Below are 20,703 nucleotides of genomic sequence, written 5' to 3' on the forward strand. Positions count from 1 at the left end.
ATTTTGGGTTGTTGTGTACAAGACGGATTGGTATAAGTACAAGGAAAACTATGCCGAAATTTTTATAACCCAGGATTGTTTGAACATTCGAGGACGAATGTTCCTAAGGGGGGAAAATGTTACACCCCTCATCGTCGTAGTGGTAGAACTTATGATTTCCTAGTTGGGTATGCCTTGGGAATTGAGACCCGAACCTGAGTTTTGGAGAAAGAAAGTGTCCTACCCCGTGTGCAATGGTACCAGCAGGAATTCCTGGTGAACTACGGGGTTAGAAGTTGAACGAATCGAATCGACGCAATCTGAACCGAATTGGAAAAGTCTGCAGAAACCAGTCAAGATTGACGGGTCGTCGAACCTGTCAATGGACTGTCGTTGTGCGGCGTCGACAGGGTTCCGCAGCCCTACATTCTGCAGGCGCAGGTTGACGAACACGTCGACGGACCGTCGACACGTCGACGGGTCGTCGACCCGCTCGTCGAACCGGACCACTGAAGCATTTAATTCTCCGAGTATAAATACGTGGTCCACGAATTTATGTCTTGTTTCTCTCATTCCCAGATCAGAAAACCCTAATATTTTGCTCTCCCAACATTTATGGCATAGTAGTAAAGATTTGACAAGACTCGGACCCCTTAAACCCAAGCTTGTGAAGAAGAAGTTTATTTCTAGGGTTTCTCTAAGAATGGGAAGCTTAGGGAGTTGAAGTTAAAGTGATTCTTGGGATTCTTGACCCCTCAAGGTATGTAAATGATTCCTACCCTTGTATTTGAGTTTGCTATCAAGAGCTTTAGTGATTTTGGGTAAAGAAAGGGTATTTGTGGAAGTGATAGATTGATGAAAGGTAAGATAGTGGCATGAGACTATTTTAAAGAAATGATTAGGGATGGATTTACGTATATTTGGATATATATATATATATATATATATATATATATATATATATATATATAGGCGCTATCATTGTAAGCTAATAAAGGAGATGGTCGTCTATGATTCGTTAAGCTTTGTACGTGCTTGGGGATGATTAGTAAGCAAAGCAAGTAGCCTAATTAAGGCTTATGTTATCTTAATTGTAGATTTACAAGTTCAAGAAGTAGAAGTTGGGCGATTTGATATACGGCAAGGTATGTTATGGTTATTCCTTCTTTTTTTTGGCATGATCCTATGATATGAACCGATAAATGAGTAAGAGAGTTTCCATATTACTCTATTCTTATAAGTACTAAGAGAAATACAGTTTTGATGTTCCCATACCTCGGCTATGGTATTTTCCCCATATACAGATCTTATGATTTCCTGTCCTAGTAGTATGAGTTCAGTAAGGCCCATGAGAGGCAAACTATCATTTTATTGTTTGAGAATCCTTTTGTTCAGTTTTACTTGTACTACGCATTTACTTTCAATTCTCAGGGGTATGAGTGAAAGGCGCACTTGACAGGGGGTGAAGGTGTGACCTAGGATATTACGTTCTATGTGAGAAAGGCACACTTGACAGGGGGTGAAGGTGTAGCCTATGAGTGGTCCATGAGTGGTCTATAATGTTGGAGTACATACATGAGAAAGGCACACTTGACAGTGGGTGAAGGTGTGGCCCGTGATGTGACAATGAGGTGTGTACCTACTATATATATATATATATATATATATATATATATATATATATATATTTATGCATGTCCATACTTCCCGACATACAGATTCAGTCAGATACAGACAGATACTAGTTCATACAGATTTATACAGATAGTCATTTCAGTTTATGAGATCATATCTTGTTTATGATCTCTATACATATATATATATATATATGTTGTCTTTATGCTTTAAATATTCAGTACATTATCCGTACTAACTCCCCGTTGCTCGGGGGGCTGCGTTCATGCTCGCATGTATAGGTAGACAGGGAGGTGGTCCAGCTTAGTAGGACCCTTATCCAGCAGCGATCAGTGCACTCCATTTGATCCATAGTTGCAGTCTATTTTGGTAGGCCATTCTTTTGAGATGTATATAGATGGGTACGACGGGGCCCTGTCCCGTCCTTTCTTCAACTTCCATTCCAGTAGCGGTTTGTAGAAAGTTTTATGTAGTAGTAAGACATTATAGCCTTGTCGGCTGATATTCTTTTGTGTATAGTATATATAGTAGCCTAGCTGGATTGCACTGTTCTTCCGCATGTTTTGTATATATATATGCAGATTGTACAAAGTTCGGATGTTTCCTCTTTATGAGATAAGTTTGTGCAGTTTATGGGCTATTGATGTTCAGCATATTTCAGATAAGTGTTTAGGGGTGTTTGGTCGCTAGAGGTCAGACCCTTTGTTACGGCTCATCGGTTTGGGTCGTGACAAGCAACCCAAAATACATCGCCTCAAAGTGCTACAACAACAATATCAATAACCATGGCCACACATGACCAGGAAAGCACTACATACCTGAGGACAATGGCATCTCTGCACGAGTCTCCTCTGGAAGTGGAAACAAATGCGGGTACCTGAACTTCATGTCTTCTTCTGCTTCCCAAGTCATTTCCTCTCTATTATTATTTCTCCATAAAACTTTAACCGAAGCTACATCTTTGGTTCTGAGTCGCTGTACTTGCCTATCTAGAATGGCAATTGGAACTTCTTCGTAGGATAATTGCTCAGTGACTTGAACATCATCTACTAGTACAATCCTGGAAGGATCTCCAATGCACTTACGAAGCATTGATACATGGAAAACTGGGTGAACTGACTCCAAATCAGGAGGTAAATCTAATTCGTAAGCCACTTGGCCTACCTTGCGTACAATTTCATAAGGCCCAATGTACCGGGGACTAATCTTTCCCTTTTTGCCAAATCTCATAACGCCCTTCATTGGCGACACCTTCAAGAATACCCAATCCTTCACTTGAAACTCTAAGTCCATTCGACGATTATCTGCATAGGCTTTCTGACGACTCTGAGCTGTTAATAGTCGATTCTGTATGAGCTTGACCTTTTCTGTAGCATGTTGGACCAATTCTGGTCTTATTAATTTAGCCTCTCCTACTTCAAACCACCCGATTGGCGATCTACACTTGCGCCCATATAAAGCGTTATACGGAGCCATTTGGATGCTAGAATGATAACTGTTGTTATAAGAAAATTCGATAAGCGGTAAGTGATCATCCCAACTACCTCTGAAATCCAATGTACATGCCCGTAGCATATCCTCAAGAGTCTGGATGGTACGCTCAGCTTGCCCATCAGTCTGTGGATGAAATGCGGTACTAAGACTTTCCTGAGTCCCCAAACCTTCTTGGAAAGTTTTCCAGAAATTAGTTGTAAATTAAGTCCCTCTATCGGAGATAATACATACTGGAACGCCATGAAGTCACACTATCTCTTTAACATAAAGCTTTGCATAATCTTCCGCTACATATGTAGTTCTAACCGGTAAGAAATGAGCTGACTTCGTAAGTCTATCCACAATTACCCATATAGAATAATATTTATGCTTAGAATAGTATTGTTGTGTGATTTATGTGTTTGGGCTTGTGGCCTGTAGATTCATTAGGTTGTTTGATGTGGTTTTCTTTAATATCGGTGGATATATATGACTTGGAAGTATGGGTGAAACGTATTGTTGTGTCTAATGATGAGAAATTCCCGTAATATGTGATTATTGTGTTATGCCATTAATAGTGAACCTAGTTGATAAATGGGAGGATAAAATACACCAACGATTGGGATTGACTTCTAAAAAGAGTTGTGACGAATGATTGTAAGTGTAGGGTGAGATTACTTGTTCTAAGCTAATAGGCTGATTTAAGGAAGTGGTAATAATGTATATCGATTGATTGACATGTTGTGTGTTGGGACTAGCCACCCCGTTGTGTTATTCTTGACAGTTCTATTATACTAACTCGATGCCACGAGTTGTTGATAGAGATTAGACCCTGGCATTCATCTTGATTTGGAATATATTATTGGCATGCCCATTGTGGTATTTGTGGTTCGGATATATTGTTTGCATACCCACTGTTGGTATCGTGATATAGATACATTGCTGGCATACCCACTGTTGGTATTGTGATATAGATACATTGTTGGCAGACCCACTGCTGGTATTGTGATAGTGATACATTATTTGTATACCCATTATTGGTATTGTGATATTGATACATTATTGGCATACCCACCGTTGGTATTGTGATATTGATACATTGTTAGCGTACCCATTGTTGGTACTTGTGATATTGAGCTTGATTGTTGACGTTGATACACACATTGACGTTGATACACACATTGCCGATGATTTGTTCTGGCATTGTTGTTGCATGGCCGATTCCGATGTTATTCCGGAATCGTTGTTAGTGCATGGACTCTGCGGGTACCCCAGAGTGGTACCGGTGAGACTCCCATGTGAGTAATTAGCCAGGGTCCCGTCTGTCTGTTAGGCAAAGATCCAGGACGGGTGACACTTAAACTTCGCGAGTCACACTAGGTTGTGCTACCGAGACGTCGATATTTCCGTCCAGAGTACATGTGTACACCTCATTTGCATGGCATGGCATTGCATTCATACATCTTGCATTGCATTGCATTATGTCTTGTATAAGATGATTTTGTGTTTACTTGTGATGACTGGATTCAGATTGATTTATTCATACTTGGCACATTTGGGATTAGATGCTTTAATCAGGCAATAACGTGTACTTGAATCTGGATTCAGTGATTGAACTTGTTAAGATATCCCATAGACCGTCTGTAAGATTAGTTATATGTTTGGTCTCTATGTGACGTAGGATAACGGGTGTCTTAATGATGAGCTGACTACTAGACTGAAATGATCGATTTAATGATATGTGAGTTCCGAGATCGTTGTGAGATTGACTGGTGAATTATTAGAGTGAAATTAATGCCTAAAGGTATTGATTTACAGTGTGTGGTAGATAGACGTATGACTTGATTGGGTTGTTATCATGTTTATCTGTGAATTCTTTTACTGATATGTGTTACTAACCATTGTCGGCTTATGATACTTACTCAGTACGCGTGGTTTGTACTGATATTGCACTTGCGACACCCTCTTTGGGGTGTAGATTGTTTCAGGTGATTGATCGAAGCATATGTGGAAATACATGGTGCCTATCTAGAAGGCCTCATCCCATTTCATTCCGAGATGGAGGTTGAGTCTTAGAATGTAGTGGGGATCTGGAATTACTTAGTCGCTCTTGTACTAGTCTAGACCAGGTCATGGGAAATTGTATCAAGTCTGTAATCATGTATTGTTGTAAACATATAAACACTTGAGTTTATTGAATATATTATGAAGTTCCGCTGTATTTCTAATTATCTAATGCTTTAAATGATTTGTTTCTTAATTGATGTATCAATGAATGAGAGGGTTTGCCTTCCGAGGTGAGAAAGGTAGGTGCCCGTACAGTCCCGAAATGGGTTGTGACATCATATTACATAGGTGATCGTTTTTTCCTATTCTATTGCAAAAGTACAATTACAGGCAAAAAGGTATGATTACAGGGAAATAATAAATGCAATTACAAGCAAATGGAATCTTAGACATAGTATCTCTTGTGTGCGTCTGCATTGATGGCTTTGGGCTATTCTTGTTCGTCTATCTCGGCTAGGACTACGGGTCCTCCTGAAAGCACTTTTCGAACCATGTATGGTCCTTGCCTATTTGGTACAAATTTGCCCTTGTATTCATCTTGATGAGGGAAGATTCGCTTGAGTACGAGTTGTCCGATTTGAAAAAGTCGGGCTCTGACCCGCTTATTGAAAGAACGGGACATTCTCTGTCCGTATAACTGTTGTTGACACCTATTTTTTTTTTTATCTCCCGTAAGTTATTTTAATCACTCAGGGTCTCGAAGTAATAAGTGAATAAGCTGAGCATTTCAATAACCTTAAATCATCTTCCCAGATCAATATTTCTCCCCTTTTAAATTAGCAAAAAGGTTTTTCATGCATCATGTTTATTTAGAGAGTAATAAAGAATTTTCAAGATATTTGGTTAAATTATTTTTTTAAAAGAGAAAAGAGAGAAAGAAGAGGAATTCTTGTTTAATCATTTAAAATTGTTTTTAAACATTTTTTGCTAAAATTCAGATAATTTAAATAGTTTAAGTAATTAATTATTTACCCTTTTTTTTCTACTTCGGATTTTTACAAAAATAAGCATAATTTCCCTTTAATGATTTCATTAGGCTAGTTAATTAATTAAATGATAATTATTTGCAAAACTGAACCCATTATTAGATATATATTTTCCTTTTTGATTTTTTGTCTAGGTCACAATTAGTTTAATTATTCCTTCACTTAAAGAAATTAGCTTTAAAAAAAAAATTAGCCTGCTGGTATTTAATTAAAAATAATATGTTTTTCCTAATTTTCAAAATTAGATTAAGAGGACATAATTAAAATAAAGTAAAATTTTCACAAATAGCTACCTTTTAGTTGCTTCTAACAAGCTATAACTACAAGTTCATTATTTACAATTCGTAACTGATTTTTCCTATATTTAGGTCCTTGATGCGTCGCATAAATATAGCCAAAACTGTTGAGCAAATAATGCCTCTATTTAAGGAAAAAAAATCTTTTTCAAACTAAATAGAAATCTGTTTTTAATGTTCCATAAATCACGCAAATCTCATTCTCTTCCATATCTAATCACATATCACATTCAACATCTAATCATCACATAAAATTTGAATTCAAAAACTCTCTTCATATTTTTTCCCAAAATATAACTAAAAAAAAAAATCTCTTTTTAATGTTCCATAAATCACGCAAAGCTTGATTTGTTCATCAACTGAATTGCATGGTGACAAGTTGAGACTGTCTCCTGATGCTATGACCATCGGTTTTGTGTTCGTTATTAAAAATATTCAATGAAATTACATTATTAAAAATCAAAATGTTCGTTACAAAAAATATTAGTTATTGAGTGCAATAAGCTGATACTGAATATTATTTAGTAACTTTAATAAGATGGGAGAACTTGACTCCATAAAAAAAAAAAAACTTTAATCCCTAAGGGTGACTTTTGATTCATTGTATTTTATCTGTATTATGATTGTGTTTTTGAGTGTATTCTAATTGATCCGTAAGATTTGAATCGTAATGAATATATTTACAATATATTTCACTTGTATTTTCTATGTATTTTAGAAGTATTAAGATTGTTCTTTAATTTTTGAAGTATATTGTACAGAAAAATGAATTTTATGGTTCAATAATGACTTCAAGTGTACCATGAATATATAGAGAAAATGCATAGAACTCTTCCTGGTTTATCAATAAAATATAGTGAAAACATATAGGAAATACAAACTTGATATTGAAATGCACTTTGTAAGTTTTTAGCAGTAACTATACAAGAAAACTATAAATGTAATAAAAACAGAATTCAAATCTACGATTACACTATACAACAAGCGGGATCATTACCAAAATACATAAAACTTCTTCTAAAATCTTCATAAAAATAATGTCGCACCAGTGATGTTATACATCAAGTTGGAGAAAAAAAAACAACTTAAAACATAAATTGTTCTGTCTACAAATCTACTCCTGAACATCTACTAAAATTACTGCATCATAATCAACGGTAGCCTTGACAGGTATTGGTGGTTGATCGTTATCAATAAATGCCTTCAAGGTTGCCTTGTCGATTTGCGTCGTATCTCATACAGAGAAACTTTGCATCAATTTCAGCTGGAATGCGTCAAGATATACTGAAATTTTACATTAACAAAACATGAAAAAATAACAAAATAACAAATTAACCACAATAAATAACAACACATTCAAGATATACTAAAAATATACTATAAATATATCAATGTCAAATGCACTGTGGTTGTCACTACAACAGTGTGTGATTGTGCTGTAAAAATACACTTCAAATATACTGAATATATATACTACAAAATATACTTTGATAAAAAGTAAACACAAATTCAAAATCGCATAAATTTACAAGTAACAAATTAGGTAGAAATATATATAACACACAATTAAAAACACAAACTAATTGAAATAATAAAAAATACGACAAAAATATACTTAAAATGTATGCAAAATATAGATCTGGAATTAACTGAAGTTCATCGAAAAATACGATAAAAATATACTTAAAATGCAAGTAAAATACATATCTGGTGAAGTGAAAATAGGGTCATTAATAAGAAAAAATACCTCTTGGAGAACATAAACATTTTTACTCTTGTCCAATAACAAAACCTTCAGATCTGTATTCAAAAATTCCGGTGGCCGACAGCGGAGGGCATCTAGGAACAGTCATGGCAGTTAAATGATTTGGTCTTTAATATTTTCTATTCAAATAGGCCGATCTTTTTAATTGCTACATATCTGACCGTGCCAAATAGGCTGGTCTTTGTAATTGCTACAGATCTGACCATGCAATTGCTACAGATCTGACAAGAAAAGAGAAGACGACTGACGCTGGTCAGATCATGCCGGAGAAGACGGTGGTCTAAAACGACATCAGGATGAATGATACATGGATCCCTAAAAAAAAAAAACCTTTAAACTTCCACTGAATACAGGGAAAGATGAAATCTGTGGCTTAGTAAAGCCCAAAAAGAAACAAAGATAACGAGGGAGAACACAAAAATAACAGAGAATCTTACATATTTTAGGAAATAGAGTTGAATTTTGGCGGTAAAAGGTTGAAATTAATTAGCAGTTAATACAGAGTAAAAAAAGAAGTGAAAGAAATCAGAAACTCATTTGAAAAGCACGAAATTAGGGGAGATGGGAGTTAGAAACGTATATTTAGGAAAAGGGAGAGAGAGAAAGTTTGCAGCTAAATAATAGGGGTGTGGGGAGTGGTAAGTTAATTGGTAGAAAAGTGGATAGCTATAAGTTGTAAAAATATAATATTATAGTTACTAAACTTAATTATTAAAAAGTATAGTTATGTTCCATAAATATGTAACATAGTAAGCTATGCCAAGTAAAAATTACTAAAATAAATACGTTGGGCCAATTCTTTTCAGGCCCATTAACGAATTAACCGACCTTTAAAATTATTTTTCTCATTTTTTTTAATTTATTATAAAAATGCGTAGCAATTTGATTTTCCCTGTGGTTTAAATTTTCTTCAATAGTATTTTAAATTATAAATGGTTAAGACTTAAATATACTCAGTATATACACGAAGTATACACACACATATAATAGATATATGCGTATACACTTGGTGTATACACAAGAAAAGGCCCCCATTTTATTTCTTAAAAATTAGGTGGACCGAGTCCAAGCCCAATAGGGCTGACCCGGCCCAAGGCGGCTGTTAAGGGGATAACCCCCTTTATCCTTATCATTTTCCAAGCCAAACGATCCCTAACCCTTCTCTCTTCCCTTCCCCTTAACCCATACGCTAACCCTAGCGCCGCCAGGCTTTGTGCCTTCTCTCTCATGCCAGAAATGGAAAAGCTGCAGAGAGTAAAAGGCTTTGCAGCCTTCGTACACCCTTTTCGCATGATAACATTAATGATCCAACCTCGTTTTCATCTCCTTCCTTCCAAACACGGTATAAGTCGTTTTCACTTTAAGCTTTCCTTTAAATTTTTGAATCTAATATATGATTTCCTGCATTTTGTTCTTTATTTTCATGATTATGTTGTTGTATTTGTTTGATTTTCATTGGTCAAGTACAAACAGGCCAGATCGAGTAGAACAATACTCATATCTGGCCATGCGTTCTTAGTTCTAGCTAATTTCAACCGTAGATCTTGTTACAGAGGTCATTTGAATGGGAAAAATGTTAGTCCCACATCGATATTTTGAAGTTCCTTCATAGTTTGGGGATTCTATAAATAGAACCCCAACCGTCATCACAAAAACAAGTTTTCAAAAGTGGAAAAAATCAAAAAAGGCTGAAGTTTAAGTCAAGAACTTGAAATTTAAGCAAAAGTATAATTTTAGACTAAAAAAGAAACTCTCTCTGTCAGGTTTGAGTCCCTTAGTTATTTTTTTTCCTTCTTTTTGGCTGAGTTGGAGGGTGGAAGCACAAGGAGCTTTTGAATCCATTCTTGGCCAATGGTTGCATTGAAAAAAGGTAATACCCCAACCCTTTTATATATTTTTATCATTCTATTTATAAGTTGGTAATTGATCTGTGTTATTAAGTGTTCTTGATTGATAGATGGTCTTATAGTAGGATTTTGTTTTACTTAAGCACTGTTTAATAAGCTTCAGAATGAGCCCCATCCTAAGCACGGTGCCTTGTTTATCTTATATACTTAATCTAGTCTTTCATTATTTGTTTGAGTTGGATGTTCTAAATGAGTGTTAATCCTTTGCAAGAATGTTTGAGATTGCTGGAAATTTGAAATGATTTATATTGGAATGACTTTGAGGCTTGATAAAGGTCAACAGTGCACCGTTAAAATATATATTGAAATAAGAGGTGCTTAGTTTAATTAGGGAACACATAGGGTGTTGTAAGGCTGTTGGAATTCTAATTTGGTTTGTTTGACTCTTTGGTAAGACTGCTTTGTGTTAGGAAGTCCATATGACATGTTTATAGGGTCATCATTGGATTGCTTGCATCATAATGTGATAACACCTATCTCCAAAAGGGATTCATGACTTAAGTACATTTCTAGTTGTGTCTAAGGACCTCTGTTTTGCATTATTGAACATGTCCAGAATTGTCATTAGTTGATTTGTGATGTTCTTCTTTTTAAAGTAATACTTCCCTACTCCTATCCTACCATGCTTAAGTGAGAATCACCTTAAAGCTGTGCCTTAAGAATCTGGGTGTAAATGTGTTATGCCTTCCATGGTTGATGCTGCATTGCTATACAAATGCCATAATTTGACTCTCTATGTGATTTGTTCCTATTCCTTATTGGTTTGTTGAAATCTATAGTGTGCAGTAACTGTTTTGACTTTAGTAAATATGGTTTAAAAAAAGGGGGGACTAGGGATACAGGCAGATTAAGAATGCAACATTTCATTAAATGAGGAAGCCTTATGTTCTTTCTTAGACTAGTCTGGCTTATTGTTTCATGATAAGAGCAAGTCTAATTAAAACAAGATTTACAGTTTATATATGCTTTGTTGGAAACTAATTTGCTTGAGATTCTTACCTGATTATGACCTCTGGATTAAGCTTAACTAATGAAAATAACCAGCTTGTTATTGACTATGTAAGTTCTGAATTAAGAAATACTGAGTGGACCTAGCCTTAATAGCTAATCATTATTAAGTTAGATGTTTGAATACTGATCAGGGATAGAACCATAATGAGAATAAATCTATAAAGGCACTAAACCAAGATTGTTAGAGGGAAAAGAGGGTTAAGCTAATGATGAACCCTTAGTTTGGTAAAGTGGCATTGCTTTACAAGTCTAGTCTATTTTCAATGATAAAACATGACTAGGTAAAAAGGAAGGAGGATAAAACTGCCTAGACTAGCTTGAACCTTGTGTATATTCATTAGAAGAACTCTGTCTTGAGACTAGGTTGGCAAGGGATTTGAATCAATTTTTTTGCTAAGAAATTAGTCCTTTTAGAACTTGAGTAGGAATCTAAAATGCTTGCCTTGTGACCTGTTTATGAAGATGCCATATTGTTCTTTGCACCTACATGACAGTTCAGGGATTTCTTTCACTTGCCAGTTGAGTCTGTCTTCCTTCTTTCCTTTTCTTCCATTCCTGTGCATGTTGTTGTGTCAAAAACTTAAACGTTTGGTCTTGCTTAAGTAATAAAGGATCTTTACTGAGAATGAGAGTTGGTTCATCGCCATTTGGTTATTTGTTTTGCTTGAATTCCCTTTGTGTTCTGTTTAGAGGTGTTGAATGTTTAAAAGAAAGTGATCATGCCATATCCAAGATCAAAATTGCCTATCTAGTCTGTACTGTTGAATCATGAGATTTCCTACATGAGTTCTATTGGAACATAACTGGCTAAAAAGATAAAAAAAAAAGGGGGGGGGGGGGGGGGATCTGCCTACTGTCACTACTTGAATCATTTGTGTTTGGGCGTAATCTCTAATACTTTGTCCAGATATCCTAGTTACCATTATTTACTTGGTTGCCTCATACACATTTTCTATGATTTGGCCAGATGAAGTTTGTAATATGGCATAACTGGATGAATTCCTAGATTGGTTTAAGATGGTTCTGTGAAGAAGGTTAAAGAACTTGTTGATGACACCTTGACTTATGCTGTGATTCTGTATGGATTTTCCTAGCTTCTAGTGGTGAAAATGATCCTAATCCTAGCCTAAATGATCATCTCCATTCCCATGTCCATGCATTTGAGCTTGTTAGGGCATTTAGTTGTAAGTGACTCCTGGTAACAATACTCTTTATGATTAGAGAAAGGTTGAAGGTAAGCTAAAAATCACATGGCCAGGAAGAGTCTTTTTTAAAGGTGCCTTGAGAGGGGATCTAGGGGGGTGATCAAGCACTGTATGATTCACCACACTTTCCCTTCATATAAAAGGCTCCATTGCACTTTCATAAGCCCATGGTGGTGCATGCTAACTGTACAAATCTTTCAAACGATCATGAGAATTTTGTTGATAGAACCTAGAAAACTTGGCTAAAATCAGACATGCATTGATAAGTGGCTTAGTGAAACCTAGTTATTAACCTAGGTGCACATGTACATGACTGAACTAGAACACCAAAGGAAAAGCTTATAGGGAAACAAAAAATTTGAATAGGTAAAGCGTTGAAACTGAAACTGAGTTCGAAGAAAATGTCAAGATCATGTAAGTCCTTCCGCTTTCAAGAAACTCCACCAAAGAGACATGAATGATTTTATACATCCTTTCTATGCTATGTGTGCAGCCTGCATACTTTTACTTGATGTTTTCATCCAGTTAAGTCTAACTGAGACCTGAAAATCCAGCTACCCACTATGTTTATGTGTTTAGCTTGACTGAAATTAGTTTCCTTTCTCATGTTATATCTGTCTGCTCAGTCTACACCTAGCCTTTGCAAATGTGAGTTGGAATATACATTCCTTTTACTAGGGCCTATTTGCTTCCCTTTATATGTGCAGTTTGTGTTTATGACTGAGTTTTATATTGGAATCTATCTATGGTTGTACATCTTCATAAAAAGATTTAATAGCTTATTTTGCATAGACCACTCCTGGCTTAAAATAATGCATAGTATGATGGATATATTCCTGTTCCTTGTTGTAATTAAGTAGTAGTAATGATGTACAGTGAAATATTATCCTTTGTTTCTTAGGAGTTATGTTTTGCATTTTCTTCTGTGTCCTGGGTTGAAGGCTAGACTGTTCAATGATATTTGGTTCTAATTGTGCACTTGTGTTTGATTGTGGTAATGTTGAGGATCATTTGGGGTTGGTCAAACCTTCCCCCAGTGGCAGCCATGTCTGGGGTTTAATGAAACCCCTTGAATCTTGTGCGACACTGGGAATAAGGATGGTGGCAACCACCCTAATCTCATTCCAAAATACTCAGCCCACACATCACTAAAATGCACTATGAGAGAAAAATATCATGTTAGGGCAGTTTGGCTACTTCTATTTTTAATAATATTACTATACGTGTATATCTTCTATATATATTATGTGAATTTTATAGGATCCAGTCTGACCAAACTCTTTTTCTTTTTTCCCCCGTTTTCCTCTCTTACTCTTCGCATGGCCACTTGGGCCGAGGACACAGCCTCCCTATTGGGCCAGGACAATTCTTTCAGATTTCTATAGAGTCCGAGGAAGGGAAGCTAATATGTGTATCCATGAAGGCCCAACCATGGGTGAAAATGGTTAAGGGGTTTGGTACACCCCAAGTTATTTCATTATTATTGTATGATACATTTACATTTATACTTGTATTTGTAAACTCACATTACTATTGGAAACCAAATGGTTGGAACTAGACGTTTTAGGCAAACGGTACTTAAGCCGTTTAGTTGGACTTTAGGCTCCTTCGTGAATTTTCAAAACCCGTCTTATTTCCTTACTTTAAAAAAAAGGGATTTTCTAAGAGGCAAATCAGATGGCTTTCTTATAAAAATAAATTAGATTTAGAGAAATTCGTGTAGGTGTTAGCATAAGAGCGTTTTACCAGAATTATTTGTCAAAAAGTCATTTCAGAATTATAAGGAACACACTGCTCTTTATATATATATATATATATATATAAACCAGTTGTAATAGAAATGAGAGATTTTGTATCATGGTGAATTCAAAAAATCAATAAAAAATATACTACACTTTGCTTAAAAACCGGCATGGTTTTGGATAAAACCCAACAAACAAAAACCGAGTTTTGGGCCAAGGCCCACCAAATTGCCATAAACCCAGATTTAAATTCAAAACCAGTCTCGGACGTTTTTTTTTCCAGAAATAAGACCAACAAAAACATGTTTTGCGGCTAGAGCCCATTACACTTTCTTATCCAAAAAAAATAAATCATTAACTCTTTTCCTTTTAAACAAACATAAGCCTATATGATTTTTTTTATTTTTTAAAAAATCCCCTTACTTCCAAAACATGTGGTCACCTATTGTTTATTACAAATTGAACTTATTCTTTGCGGCCCAATGCCGAACCAAGATGATTTTTAAGACAATGTACTAAAAAACATTCTTTTGAAAAAATGGAATAATAAGTAAGGAGTTCTTGGCGTGTATATGCGATTGACCCGAACCAAGTGTTGATTAAGGCATGCTAGAAATACATGTATATCTTTATCATAAAATGGTTTCCTTCCATACAAAAATTATTTATCCTCATATATAAGAGGAAATATATTCATTGGTATACGATAGATCCAACCTAAAAAATAGCCCATATATAAGGGAACTACACTCAAATTCTTTCAAAAAGAACTTGAGATGCAATAAAAGGAAATATGTTTTACAGGAATTTTACACTAAATAAATAGTTCATGCAAATACCCACACATTGGAATTCGAAGGTCAACCGTACAGTACGGATCCTTAATACTAAGGTGTCTAACACCTACCCTAGGGGATCACCAGAACCCTTACCTAGAACTTTGGATTAAGAAGGATTTTTCACGGTGTATGAATAAACCCTTCCAAAACTGGTTTTCCTAATTTCCTAAAAATTAGGTGGCGACTCTTTTAAAACAAAGTCCAAAAGAGCACCAACGATTTCGAAGTAGCTTTTTCTGAGCGCTAACCCCGCCTGCGAAGAATGTGAACTGTTACAGCTATATGTGGCATATGGCCACCATTATTTTCTCATCTATCATAGCTAGCTGCTCATAGCAGTTTTTAACCTATTCGGCATCGTCTAGGTCTTCTTTTTGAATAGTTCTTAACGAGAGAATTTCTACTTCTGCGGGTATGACTGCTTCTATACCGTAAACAAGAAGGTAAGGGGTAACTCCGGTGGATGTCCGGGTTATGATCCTATACCCCAACAAAGCATATGGCAATTGCTCCTGCCAGTCCTTGTAGTTGTCGATCATTTTTTGCAGGATTCTTTTAATGTTCTTGTTGGAAGCCTCTACGGCTCTGTTCATCTGTTGCCGGTAGGCAATAGAATTCCTGTGGGTTACCTTGAATTGCTCACAGATGTCTTTCATCAGATGGATGTTCAGATTGGCTCCATTGTCTGTAATGACGGACTCGGGCACACCGAAGCGGCATATGAGATTGTTCTTGATAAAGTCAGTCACAACCTTCTTGGTCACTGACTTGTGAGAAGTTGCTTCCACCCATTTGGTGAAGTAGTCGATGGCAACTAAAATGAAGCGATGTCCATTGGATGCCGATGGCTCAATGAGTTCGATGCCGTCTATCCCCCAAGTGACGAATGGCCAAATTAAGCTCATTGCACATAGCTTTGTCGGAGAAACCTTTATCAGGTCCCCGTGTATCTGACATTGATGGCATTTTTGCACGAATTTATAGCAGTCGTGCTCCATGGTCATCCAATAGTATCCAGTCTTTAAGACCTTCTTGGCCAGAATGAATCCATTCATATGAGGTCCACATGTCCCTGCGTGTACCTTTTTCATCAATTTTGTGGCCTCTTCGGCGTCCACACATCTGAGTAAACCGAGGTCGGGTGTCCTCTTGTATAATACGTTTTTGTTCAGAAAGAACCCATTGGCTAACCTCCTAATGGTCTTTCTTTGATTTCCTAAACTTTCTGGGGGTATTCTCATTTTTCCTGGTACGCTTTGATGCCAACGTACTATGGTTTGCCATCTGGCTTTGCCTCGAGTGAGCATATTGAGGCTGGTTGTCTTTCAAAGAGATCTCCAGAGGATCAATGTGAGTACTATCGGGGTGCTGAATCATGGAGGCTATCGTGGCCAAAGTATCAACGAACTCGTTCTGAGCCCTCGGAGTGTGCTTGAAGTCTATGCTTTCCAATCTACTGCATAGTCTTTGTACCAGATTCACATATGGTAGTATCTTCTCATTGTTGGTGGCCCAATTTCCTTTCACTTGATTGATGAGAAAATTGGAATCTCCGATTACTAACAACTCTCATATGTTCATGTCTAATGCCATTCTGAGGCCAAGAATACATGCTTCGTACTTGGCCATATTGTTGGTACATCTGAAGTTGAGTTTTGCGGCCATTGAATAGTGTTGTCCTGTTTCTGATATCAAGACTACTCCGATGCCGGAACCTTTGTAGTTGAATGTTCCGTCGAAGAACAGTCTCCATCCCGAGTATGGCTTGGCCACCTCTTCATCCATTGCTATCACTTTTTCGTCAGGGAAGAAAGTCCATAATGGTTTGAGTTCGTCATCAACGGGACTTTCTGCTAGTAGGTCGGCCAGAGCTTGTCCTTTGACTGCTTTCTACGCTATGTACACAGTGCCAAATTTGCTTAGTAGAATTTTCCATTTGGCTAGCTTTCCAACGGGCATCGGCTGACGAAAGATATACCTTAATGGATCCATTCTAGAGATGAGGTGAGTGGTAAACATCGGCAGGTAATGTCTTAGTTTTTGGGCGTAACACGTTTTCTCCACGAGTGTGTATCTTGACTCGCAGGATGTGAACTTCATGCTCAGATAATAAATGACATATTCCTTCTTGACTTCTTCATCATGTTGGGAGAGCATACACTCGAAAGCGTTTTCTGATACTGACAGGTATAGTAGTAGTGGGCTCCCTGACTTGGGTGGCACTAAGACTGGAGGATTGGAAAGGTATTGCTTGATCTTGTTAGATGCCTCCTGGCATTCCTCTGTCCATTTTGTGGGAGCGTCTTTCTTGAGCATTTCAAGGATTGGTTCCATAATCACAGTCGACTGGGCTATGAGTCGCCCACTGTAGTTCAGCCTTCCAGAAAAGCTCATGACTTCTTTCTTGGTTTTGGGAGGCAAAAATTCCTGAATTTCCTTGATTTTGTTAGGATCTAGTTCAATTCCCCTTCGGCTGACTATGAACCCTAAGGGCTCGTTTGGTATGACGGATAAGCAAAATAGTCCTGGGATAAAAATTTAGTGCCGTCTTATCCTATGTTTGGTTGGAATAAAAACTCGTGATAACTAATCCCGGGATTATAGTGTTTTTTTATCCCACATTGAGGGTGGAATAACAATCCCAGGATAACTTGTTTTCTAACCAAACGAGCCCTAAGAGCTTAATCACAGGCACTCCAAATGGGTACTTTGTCCGGTTGAGTTTTAGGTTGAACCTGCTAAGTCTGTCGAAGAACTTACACAAATGGAGAGTATTCTCGGAAATTCTCTTGACTTTATGATAACATCATCTACGTAGACTTCGATCTCTCGATGTATCATATCATGAAAAAGGGTGGCCATTGCTCTCATGTATGTGGCACCGGCACTCTTTAGGCCAAACGACATTACTCTATAGTGATAAACTCCCTAAGGGATGATGAAAGCTGTCGTTTCATCGTCTTCTTCGCTCATGAGTATCTGATGGTACCCAACGAAACAATCCACAAATGACTGCAAGTTGTGCTTGGCCCAATTATCAATGAGAGTATAGATGTTCAGAAGGGGAAAGTTATCTTTTGGACTAGCCCGGTTGAGATCTCGGTAATCCATATAGATCCGAATTTTTTCGTCCTTCTTGGTTACTAGCACTATGTTTTCTAATTAAGTGGGGTAGGACATTACCTCCACTATTCCAAATTTGATTTGTTTCTCCACTTCGCCCTTTATCCTGATACTCATGTCTGGTTTGAATGTCCGGGTCTTTTGTTTGACCAGAGCAAATCCCTCCTTGATGGGTAATACGTGAGCCACTATCTCAGTGCTAAATCACAGCATATCGATGTATGACTAGGCGAAGAGGTCCACATATTCCTTCAACAAAGCTATGAGCTCTTCTTTCTGTGGTGTTTCCAAATGCTCACTAATTCGCGTTTCTTTAACATTCTCTTTATCACCGAGGTTGATTACCTCGTTTTCGTCCATGTTTGGTTTCTTTTTGTCTTCTAATTCTTCCAATTCTTCTACCAGGCCTTCTGGCATCATCGTCTCCTTGTTGCATTCCTCGTACTCTTGTTCATTATTTTCCTCGTTCGTTTCACGACATGTCATGATATTTTCGGTTGTTTTATCATTATTATTATCACTGAAAAAAGCGAGGCAAAGTAAAGTTAGGTTTTTATCATTGTTCATTGTGCATGGTTTATAAAGAATGTTTTATTATTAGTAGTAAAGAGTGTTTTTACGTAAATCGAGGCTTTCATCGATTCAAAAGTAATTGATTACACACTGCGACCCTCTTCAGGAACAACATCAGAACATTCCCCTTTTTTAACTTTATGGAGTAAATTTAGAAAGGGTGATCATTTGGGTTTTGGTCAATGTCACCGGTTTTAGCAAAATGATTTAAAAGAAGCCCATCTTTCTACAGAGAACTGCGTATGGTAGGTGCTTCCTGACATTCTTCGATAATGGCGCATCACTCTTTATCTTGGAAGAGTGGTCCCAGGCTCTCATCAGCTTCTTTGTCATTCTGCATCAATACCTGCTTAGAAAATGACTGGTATAACCCTGGAATTGGCTGAGGCAATCCTTTATTTTCTAAGTCTCTTTTGGCAGCTTTTCTGTGCTCACTTCTGCTAGGATTATACCCAGACCGAAGTGATAATTTTCCTTGGTATTGGCACAAACTCTGCTATGCCATCCAAATCTTTTCCCAGGCCCTTCCCTGGTTTGAATCCATTTCTCACCATTGTGGAGGCAATCATTCTGTAGACTGCCAGCATTGGTTATGAATTTCTTCTGTTTCATATGCTGCTCCAACATATTCCACCATGTGGAAATTGGGACTCCCTTCAATCACTGGCACCGCGTTGTACGAATATTTTTGCACATCCTTCTCAGTTCCAATCACAATTTCTTGGCCTTGCCATTCAAACTTCATTTCTTGGTGCAGTGTTGATGGTACCGCACCGGCAGAGTGCATTCATGGTCTTTCCAGTAGTAGATTGTAGTTGGCGGTGATTGTCCTGACTTGAAATTCGGTTGTGAAAGAGGCGGTTCCTATCTGGATGTGGAGATCCACTTCGCCTATAGAATCACACTAAGATCCATCGAATGCTATAACATTGGTCCAGCTTTGGCAAATTTTTCCTATGTTGTGGCCAAGCTGGGTCAGTATGGTCAGGGGACAGACATTGAGTACTGCCCCATTATTGACAAGTACTCTTTCAATAACTTTGTAACGAATGGAGGTATGCTTTGGGATGCCCTGTCCCGTTGAACATCTCAAATTTCGGGATCTTGAATCCTTCTGGAAGGTCCAAGTCCAGGTGCATGCACAGATCATCGTACCTCAATCCTGCGAGCAATCTTGTGACTCCGTTAGACCTCTCCAGTAGTTCTTCCATTTTCCTCTCCATGTACTTCTCACACTTGTTGTCTTCGGCCTTCCATGCTTTCTCCATTTCCTCATAGTGATCCAATTCTTTGTGTCCTGCAGAGGATTCATTTGGAGCGTTAGGAGTATAAAAGGACACTGTTTGGATAGTAGAGTGGCCTGGTGGGACTGACATGGTTTTCTCGGTAGGCAAAGCCGAAACATGTGGTCGACTTGCCAGATTGATGAACACCGGCTGAGGAGCTTGATACTAGGAAACCGAGTAAGTGTTTCCCAGAATTTGGGTGTATTTTGCTGGAGGAGGGGTGCGATAAGAAGTACTGATGTGATGCGGGTCAGTTGGATTTTGCGAAGGTGGACCACTCCCTGGTGAATAAATCAGGAAATGTTCGGGCATCGGAGAGCTAGGTGAGGGAAATGGAGGAGGAGGCCTCCTTCCTTCAGCAGAAGTATCCTTGTTGAAGTCGGCTGTCTCAGCCTTAGCAATCTTGTCTTAGAGGGCCATGACAATACTTAGTAATGTTGGAATTACGTCCTTTTGAGGCAATGCCTCTTGGGGGTCTTGGGTATCTCCTTGGAGGAGAACGAGCTCATTCCTTCCATGATCCGGTGTACCAGTCATATTTTCTTTCCTTTTGTTGTCGTTCGAGAGGGATGCTAACGTGGCTTTTGATCTTGTGAAGTATGCCAGTTTTCGTTTCTAAACTAATCGGCTTGTTCGATAAGAAATAAAAATAACTCAAAGATAGGTAAAGTTAGTTCCGGAAGATAATGTAAAAAACAAAATATCATATGTGTTGTATTTGAAAACACACGTAGCACACAAAGTCTTGTATTAAAGCCCGAATAACGAATTGATCCTTTGTTCTAAAGGTTCGGATGTTATGGGCCTTTTGTGTTT

At 37.5% G+C, this 20,703-nt stretch overlaps 1 long non-coding RNA gene across 1 annotated transcript; it reads left to right on the forward strand.

The window, feature by feature from the left end:
• Positions 1-9,326: 9,326 nt before the first annotated feature.
• On the forward strand, positions 9,327-13,928 carry LOC132616509 (uncharacterized). Its single transcript, XR_009573228.1, has 3 exons — positions 9,327-9,543; positions 9,965-10,071; positions 13,669-13,928. It is a non-coding gene; the product is annotated as an uncharacterized LOC132616509 (long non-coding RNA).
• Positions 13,929-20,703: the final 6,775 nt, after the last annotated feature.

This window comes from Lycium barbarum, chromosome 11 (assembly GCF_019175385.1).
Source record: "Lycium barbarum isolate Lr01 chromosome 11, ASM1917538v2, whole genome shotgun sequence".
Taxonomy (NCBI): Eukaryota; Viridiplantae; Streptophyta; class Magnoliopsida; order Solanales; family Solanaceae; genus Lycium; species Lycium barbarum.